Below are 7500 nucleotides of genomic sequence, written 5' to 3'. Positions count from 1 at the left end.
GTTTCTCTATCCTGCTGCTGTGCAGTGAATATCCCTTCTCTGTTTCTCTCTCCTGCTGTAGTGCAGTGAATATCCCTTCTCTGTTACTCTCTCCTGCTGCTGTGCAGTGAATATCCCTTCTCTGTTACTCTCTCCTGTTGCTGTGCAGTGAATATCCCTTCTCTGTTTCTCTCTCCTGCTGCTGTGCAGTGAATATCCCTTCTCTGTTTCTCTCTCCTGCTGCTGTGCAGTGAATATCCCTTCTCTGTTACTCTCTCCTGCTGCTGTGCAGTGAATATCCCTTCTCTGTTACTCTCTCCTGCTGCTGTGCAGTGAATATCCCTTCTCTGTTACTCTCTCCTGTTGCTGTGCAGTGAATATCCCTTCTCTGTTTCTCTCTCCTGCTGTAGTGCAGTGAATATCCCTTCTCTGTTACTCTCTCCTGCTGTAGTGCAGTGAATATCCCTTCTCTGTTTCTCTCTCCTGCTGCTGTGCAGTGAATATCCCTTCTCTGTTTCTGTTCCTCTCTCTTTCTCAATCTCCATACACATAAAGTAAGTACACACACACACACACACACACACACACACACACACACACACACACACACACAGAGCCTTCCTCTTTCCAATGAAAATCAGCTCTTTCACCCCCCCCCACCACCACACACACTCTGCTGTCTATAACAGACACATTAGCTAACTAGAGGGGACAGGAAACTCTCCTTAACCTTTGTCTATTCCCCCTCCTCTCAAAGCCCTGTTCCTCTGTGTTAGAGAGGTCCTCCTCTCACTGCCCTGTTCCTCTGTGTTAGAGGTCTCCTCCTCTCACTGTCCTGTTCCTCTGTGTTAGAGGTCTCCTCCTCTCACTGCCCTGTTCCTCTGTGTTAGAGGTCTCCTCCTCTCACTGCCCTGTTCCTCTGTGTTAGAGGTCCTCCTCTCACTGCCCTGTTCCTCTGTGTTAGAGGTCTCCTCCTCTCACTGCCCTGTTCCTCTGTGTTAGAGAGGTCCTCCTCTCACTGCCCTGTTCCTCTGTGTTAGAGGTCTCCTCCTCTCACTGCCCTGTTCCTCTGTGTTAGAGGTCCTCCTCTCACTGCCCTGTTCCTCTGTGTTAGAGGTCTCCTCCTCTCACTGCCCTGTTCCTCTGTGTTAGAGAGGTCCTCCTCTCACTGCCCTGTTCCTCTGTGTTAGAGGTCTCCTCCTCTCACTGCCCTGTTCCTCTGTGTTAGAGAGGTCCTCCTCTCACTGCCCTGTTCCTCTGTGTTAGAGGTCCTCCTCTCACTGCCCTGTTCCTCTGTGTTAGAGGTCCTCCTCTCACTGCCCTGTTCCTCTGTGTTAGAGAGGTCCTCCTCTCACTGCCCTGTTCCTCTGTGTTAGAGAGGTCCTCCTCTCACTGCCCTGTTCCTCTGTGTTAGAGAGGTCCTCCTCTCACTGCCCTGTTCCTCTGTGTTAGAGGTCCTCCTCTCACTGCCCTGTTCCTCTGTGTTAGAGGTCCTCCTCTCACTGCCCTGTTCCTCTGTGTTAGAGGTCCTCCTCTCACTGCCCTGTTCCTCTGTGTTAGAGAGCTCATAGCCCCGTTGTCTCCCGTCAGTTCAGGTGAATGTCAAGGACTTATTTTACCAGCATCACCTCCACTGCTGGTGTCTCTGCTGCTCTGGTGTCTCTGCTGCTCTGGTGTCTCTGCTGCTCTGGTGTGTCTGCTGCTCTGGTGTCTCTGCTGCTCTGGTGTCTCTGCTGCTCTGGTGTCTCTGCTGCTCTGGTGTCTCTGCTGCTCTGGTGTGTCTGCTGCTCTGGTGTCTCTGCTGCTCTGGTGTCTCTGCTGCTCTGGTGTCTCTGCTGCTCTGGTGTCTCTGCTGCTCTGGTGTCTCTGCTGCTCTGGTGTCTCTGCTACTCTGGTGTCTCTGCTGCTCTGGTGTCTCTGCTGCTCTGGTGTCTCTGCTGCTCTGGTGTCTCTGCTGCTCTGGTGTCTCTGCTGCTCTGGTGTCTCTGCTGCTCTGGTGTCTCTGCTACTCTGGTGTCTCTGCTACTCTTGTATTTATACACAGAGAGGAACTGATAGTCACGCAACTGCGTGCGTGCGTGCGTGCGTGCGTGCGTGCGTGCGTGCGTGTGTAACTATACTTGTGGTGACCAGAAGTCCTCACAAGAATAGTAAACAAACAAAAATTTGACCAACTGGGTACATTTTGTTGGTTCCCACAAGATCAAATGCTATTTCTATGGGGTTTAGGGTTAGGAGCTAGGGTCAGGAGCTAGGGTCAGGAGCTAGGGTCAGGAGCTAGGGTCAGGAGCTAGGGTCAGGAGCTAGGGTCAGGAGCTAGGGTCAGGAGCTAGGGTTAGGAGCTAGGGTCAGGAGCTAGGGTCAGGAGCTAGGGTTAGGAGCTAGGGTCAGGAGCTAGGGTCAGGAGCTAGGGTCAGGAGCTAGGGTCAGGAGCTAGGGTCAGGAGCTAGGGTCAGGAGCTAGGGTTAGGAGCTAGGGTCAGGAGCTAGGGTTAGGTTTAGGGTTAGCAGCTAGGGTTAGGTTTAGGGTTAGCAGCTAGGGTTAGGTTTAGGGTTAGCAGCTAGGGTCAGGAGCTAGGGTCAGGAGCTAGGGTCAGGAGCTAGGGTTAGGAGCTAGGGTCAGGAGCTAGGGTCAGGAGCTAGGGTTAGGAGCTAGGGTCAGGAGCTAGGGTCAGGAGCTAGGGTTAGGTTTAGGGTTAGCAGCTAGGGTTAGGTTTAGGGTTAGCAGCTAGGGTTAGGTTTAGGGTTAGCAGCTAGGGTCAGGTTTAGGGTTAGGTTTAGCAGGTAGGGTTAGCAGCTAGGGTCAGGTTTAGGGTTAGTTTAGGGTTAGCAGCTAGGGTTAGCAGCTAGGGTTAGGTTTAGGGTTAAGGTTAGGTTTTTGGTTTAAGGTTAGGGTTAGGGTAGGGAAAATAGGATTTTGAATGGTACTGAATTGTATGTCCCCACAAGGTTAACTACGCAAGACTGTGTGTGTGTGTGTGTGTGTGTGTGTGTATCTACAGTGAGGGAAAAAAGTATTTGATCCCCTGCTGATTTTGTACGTTTGCCCACTGACAAAGAAATGATCAGTCTATAATTTTAATGGTAGGTTTATTTGAACAGTGAGAGACAGAATATCAACAAAAAAATCCAGAAAAACGCATGTCAAAAATGTTATGAATTGATTTGCATTTTAATGAGGGAAATAAGTATTTGACCCCTCTGCAAAACATGACTTAGTACTTGGTGGCAAAACCCTTGTTGGCAATCACAGAGGTCAGACGTTTCTTGTAGTTGGCCACCAGGTTTGCACACATCTCAGGAGGGATTTTGTCCCACTCCTCTTTGCAGATCTTCTTCAAGTCATTAAGGTTTCGAGGCTGACGTTTGGCAACTCGAACCTTCAGCTCCCTCCACAGATTTTCTATGGGATTAAGGTCTGGAGACTGGCTAGGCCACTCCAGGACCTTAATGTGCTTCTTCTTGAGCCACTCCTTTGTTGCCTTGGCCGTGTGTTTTGGGTCATTGTCATGCTGGAATACCCATCCACGACCCATTTTCAATACCCTGGCTGAGGGAAGGAGGTTTTCACCCAAGATTTGACGGTACATGGCCCCGTCCATCGTCCCTTTGATGCGGTGAAGTTGTCCTGTCCCTTTAGCAGAAAAACACCCCCAAAGCATAATGTTTCCACCTCCATGTTTGACGGTGGGGATGGTTTCTTGGGGTCATAGGCAGCATTCCTCCTCCTCCAAACACGGCAAGTTGGGTTGATGCCAAAGAACTCCATGTTGGTCTCATCTGACCACAACACGTTCACCCAGTTGTCCTCTGAATCATTCAGATGTTCATTGGCAAACTTCAGACGGGCATGTATATGTGCTTTCTTGAGCAGGGGGACCTTGCGGGCGCTGCAGGATTTCAGTCCTTCACGGCATAGTGTGTTATCAATTGTTTTCTTGATGACTATGGTCCCAGCTGCCTTGAGATCATTGACAAGATCCTCCTGTGTAGTTCTGGGCTGATTCCTCACCGTTCTCATGATCATTGCAACTCCACGAGGTGAGATCTTGCATGGAGCCCCAGGCTGAGGGAGATTGACAGTTATTTTGTGTTTCTTCCATTTGCGAATAATCACAGAAACTGTTGTCACCTTCTCACCAAGCTGCTTGGCGATGGTCTTGTAGCCCATTCCAGCCTTGTGTAGGTCTACAATCTTGTCCCTGACATCCTTGGAGAGCTCTTTGGTCTTGGCCATGGTGGAGAGTTTGGAATCTGATTGATTGATTGCTTCTGTGGACAGGTATCTTTTATACAGGTAAGAAACTGAGATTAGGAGCACTCCCTTTAAGAGTGTGCTCCTAATCTCCGTTCGTTACCTGTATGAAAGACACCTGGGAGCCAGAAATCTTTTTGATTGAGAAGGGGTCAAATACTTATTTCCCTCATTAAAATGCAAATCAATTTATAACATTTTTGACATGCATTTTTCTGGATATTTTTGTTGTTATTCTGTCTCTCACTGTTCAAATAAACCTACCATTAAAATTATAGACTGATAATTTCTTTGTCAGTGGGCAAACGTACAAAATCAGCAGGGGATCAAATACTTTTTTCCCTCACTGTATGTCATTCTCATAAGAGCGGACAGAACCAAATCATAGCCCCCACACTGGAGTTGGTCTGGTCAGGGAAGAGGGACAGAGTGCTTTCACACCCCGACAGGCAGGAACAATGACTACAACCACAAATGGAGAAGCAAGACTTCACAGAGTTGATACTCATACTATGAGTATCAACTTGTGTTACAGTCAGTCACTCAGTAGTTGGTTAGTAGTGTACAGTCAGTCACTCAGTAGTTGGTTAGTAGTGTACAGTCAGTCACTCAGTAGTTGGTCAGTAGTGTACAGTCAGTCACTCAGTAGCTGGTCAGTAGTGTACAGTCAGTCACTCAGTAGCTGGTCAGTAGTGTACACTGGTGTCACGGAGATTTAAAGTCACTCAAAAGCCTACAGTCATAAACCCATCAATCAATAGACCACAAGACTGTGTACATCTAACAGAAACAACTAGAACACATAGTCACTATAAACAGCACTTACTCCAGTAAATAGATTGGTACATAGTATCCCCACTCCATGATGCAGCACTGATGTAGGACAGAGGTGAAGACAAACTACAGCCATCCAGACAGGACAGAGTTAAGTTTCACACTCCTCCTCTCTTCCTCTACTTTCTCCTCCTCCTCCCCCCCTCCTCTCCTCTCCCCCTCCCTCTCCCCTCCTCTTCCCTCTCTCCTCCTCCTCCTCCTCTCTCCTCCAGACTGCACCAGCCAAACTAAGCCCTGTGAGGGCCAGTGAGTACCAGCTAATGATATACAAAGGGTCTATTCAGCCCAGCCGGACGAAGGGGGAACGTTTTAAAGGTGACAAGAATATTTACTCTCCCTGTGTGTTCAGGAGAAGAGTGTGTGTGTATGTGTGTGTGTGTCTTGTTTTGTTTGTGCCACAAGCTCAATACATTACCTACACAGCAGCATATTTCACTACTCTCCTCTATTAACACCCACACTGCAGCTTAAAGAGAGAATGATATAGATAGAGAGATAGACAACATACTGTAGAATGTTTCAGGGTCTATAGACAACATACTGTAGAATGTTTCAGGGTCTATAGACAATATACTGTAGAATGTTTCAGGGTCTATAGACAACATACTGTAGAATGTTTCAGGGTCTATAGACAACATACTGTAGAATGTTTCAGGGTCTATAGACAACATACTGTAGAATGTTTCAGGGTCTATAGACAACATACTGTAGAATGTTTCAGGGTCTATAGACAACATACTGTAGAATGTTTCAGGGTCTATAGACAACATACTGTAGAATGTTTCAGGGTCTATAGACAACATACTGTAGAATGTTTCAGGGTCTATAGACAACATACTGTAGAATGTTTCAGGGTCTATAGACAACATACTGTAGAATGTTTCAGGGTCTATAGACAACATACTGCAGAATGTTTCAGGGTCTATAGACAACATACTGTAGAATGTTTCAGGGTCTATAGACAACATACTGCAGAATGTTTCAGGGTCTATAGACAACATACTGTAGAATGTTTCAGGGTCTATAGACAACATACTGTATAATGTTTCAGGGTCTATAGACAACATACTGTATAATGTTTCAGGGTATATAGACAACATACTGTAGAATGTTTCAGGGTCTATAGACAACATACTGCAGAATGTTTCAGGGTCTATAGACAACATACTGTAGAATGTTTCAGGGTCTATAGACAACATACTGTAGAATGTTTCAGGGTCTATAGACAACATACTGTAGAATGTTTCAGGGTCTATAGACAACATACTGTAGAATGTTTCAGGGTCTATAGACAACATACTGTAGAATGTTTCAGGGTCTATAGACAACATACTGTAGAATGTTTCAGGGTCTATAGACAACATACTGTAGAATGTTTCAGGGTCTATAGACAACATACTGTAGAATGTTTCAGGGTCTATAGACAACATACTGTAGAATGTTTCAGTGTCTATAGACAACATACTGTAGAATGTTTCAGGGTCTATAGACAACATACTGTAGAATGTTTCAGGGTCTATAGACAACATACTGTAGAATGTTTCAGGGTCTATAGACAACATACTGTAGAATGTTTCAGGGTCTATAGACAACATACTGTAGAATGTTTCAGGGTCTATAGACAACATACTGTAGAATGTTTCAGGGTCTATAGACAACATACTGCAGAATGTTTCAGGGTCTATAGACAACATACTGTAGAATGTTTCAGGGTCTATAGACAACATACTGTAGAATGTTTCAGGGTCTATAGACAACATACTGTAGAATGTTTCAGGGTCTATAGACAACATACTGCAGAATGTTTCAGGGTCTATAGACAACATACTGCAGAATGTTTCAGGGTCTATAGACAACATACTGTAGAATGTTTCAGGGTCTATAGACAACATACTGTAGAATGTTTCAGGGTCTATAGACAACATACTGCAGAATGTTTCAGGGTCTAGAGACAACATACTGTAGAATGTTTCAGGGTCTATAGACAACATACTGTAGAATGTTTCAGGGTCTATAGACAACATACTGTAGAATGTTTCAGGGTCTATAGACAACATACTGTAGAATGTTTCAGGGTCTATAGACAACATACTGTAGAATGTTTCAGGGTCTATAGACAACATACTGTAGAATGTTTCAGGGTCTATAGACAACATACTGTAGAATGTTTCAGGGTCTATAGACAACATACTGTAGAATGTTTCAGGGTCTATAGACAACATACTGTAGAATGTTTCAGGGTCTATAGACAACATACTGTAGAATGTTTCAGGGTCTATAGACAACATACTGTAGAATGTTTCAGGGTCTATAGACAACATACTGTAGAATGTTTCAGGGTCTATAGACAACATACTGTAGAATGTTTCAGGGTCTATAGACAACATACTGTAGAATGTTTCAGGGTCTATAGACAACATACTGTAGAATGTT

General features: G+C 45.5%; 1 protein-coding gene across 5 annotated transcripts in view; it reads right to left on the bottom strand.

Annotated features, from left to right (window-relative positions):
• prr5b (proline rich 5b (renal)) overlaps positions 1–7500 on the bottom strand; it is a 72980-nt gene that overhangs the window by 44788 nt on the left and 20692 nt on the right. Inside the window, exon 1 of one of the 5 annotated variants that reach the window (XM_071331861.1) lies at positions 1608–1748. The exons of the other annotated variants lie outside the window; for them this stretch is intronic. The gene's annotated coding sequence lies outside the window, so the exon portion shown is untranslated. Of the gene's footprint in view, positions 1–1607; positions 1749–7500 lie in introns of those variants that run through there. 5 annotated transcript variants of the gene reach the window in all.

The sequence above is a fragment of the Salvelinus alpinus genome, chromosome 11 (assembly GCF_045679555.1).
Source record: "Salvelinus alpinus chromosome 11, SLU_Salpinus.1, whole genome shotgun sequence".
Taxonomy (NCBI): domain Eukaryota; kingdom Metazoa; phylum Chordata; class Actinopteri; order Salmoniformes; family Salmonidae; genus Salvelinus; species Salvelinus alpinus.
This window is presented reverse-complemented; position numbering and strand designations above follow the sequence as displayed.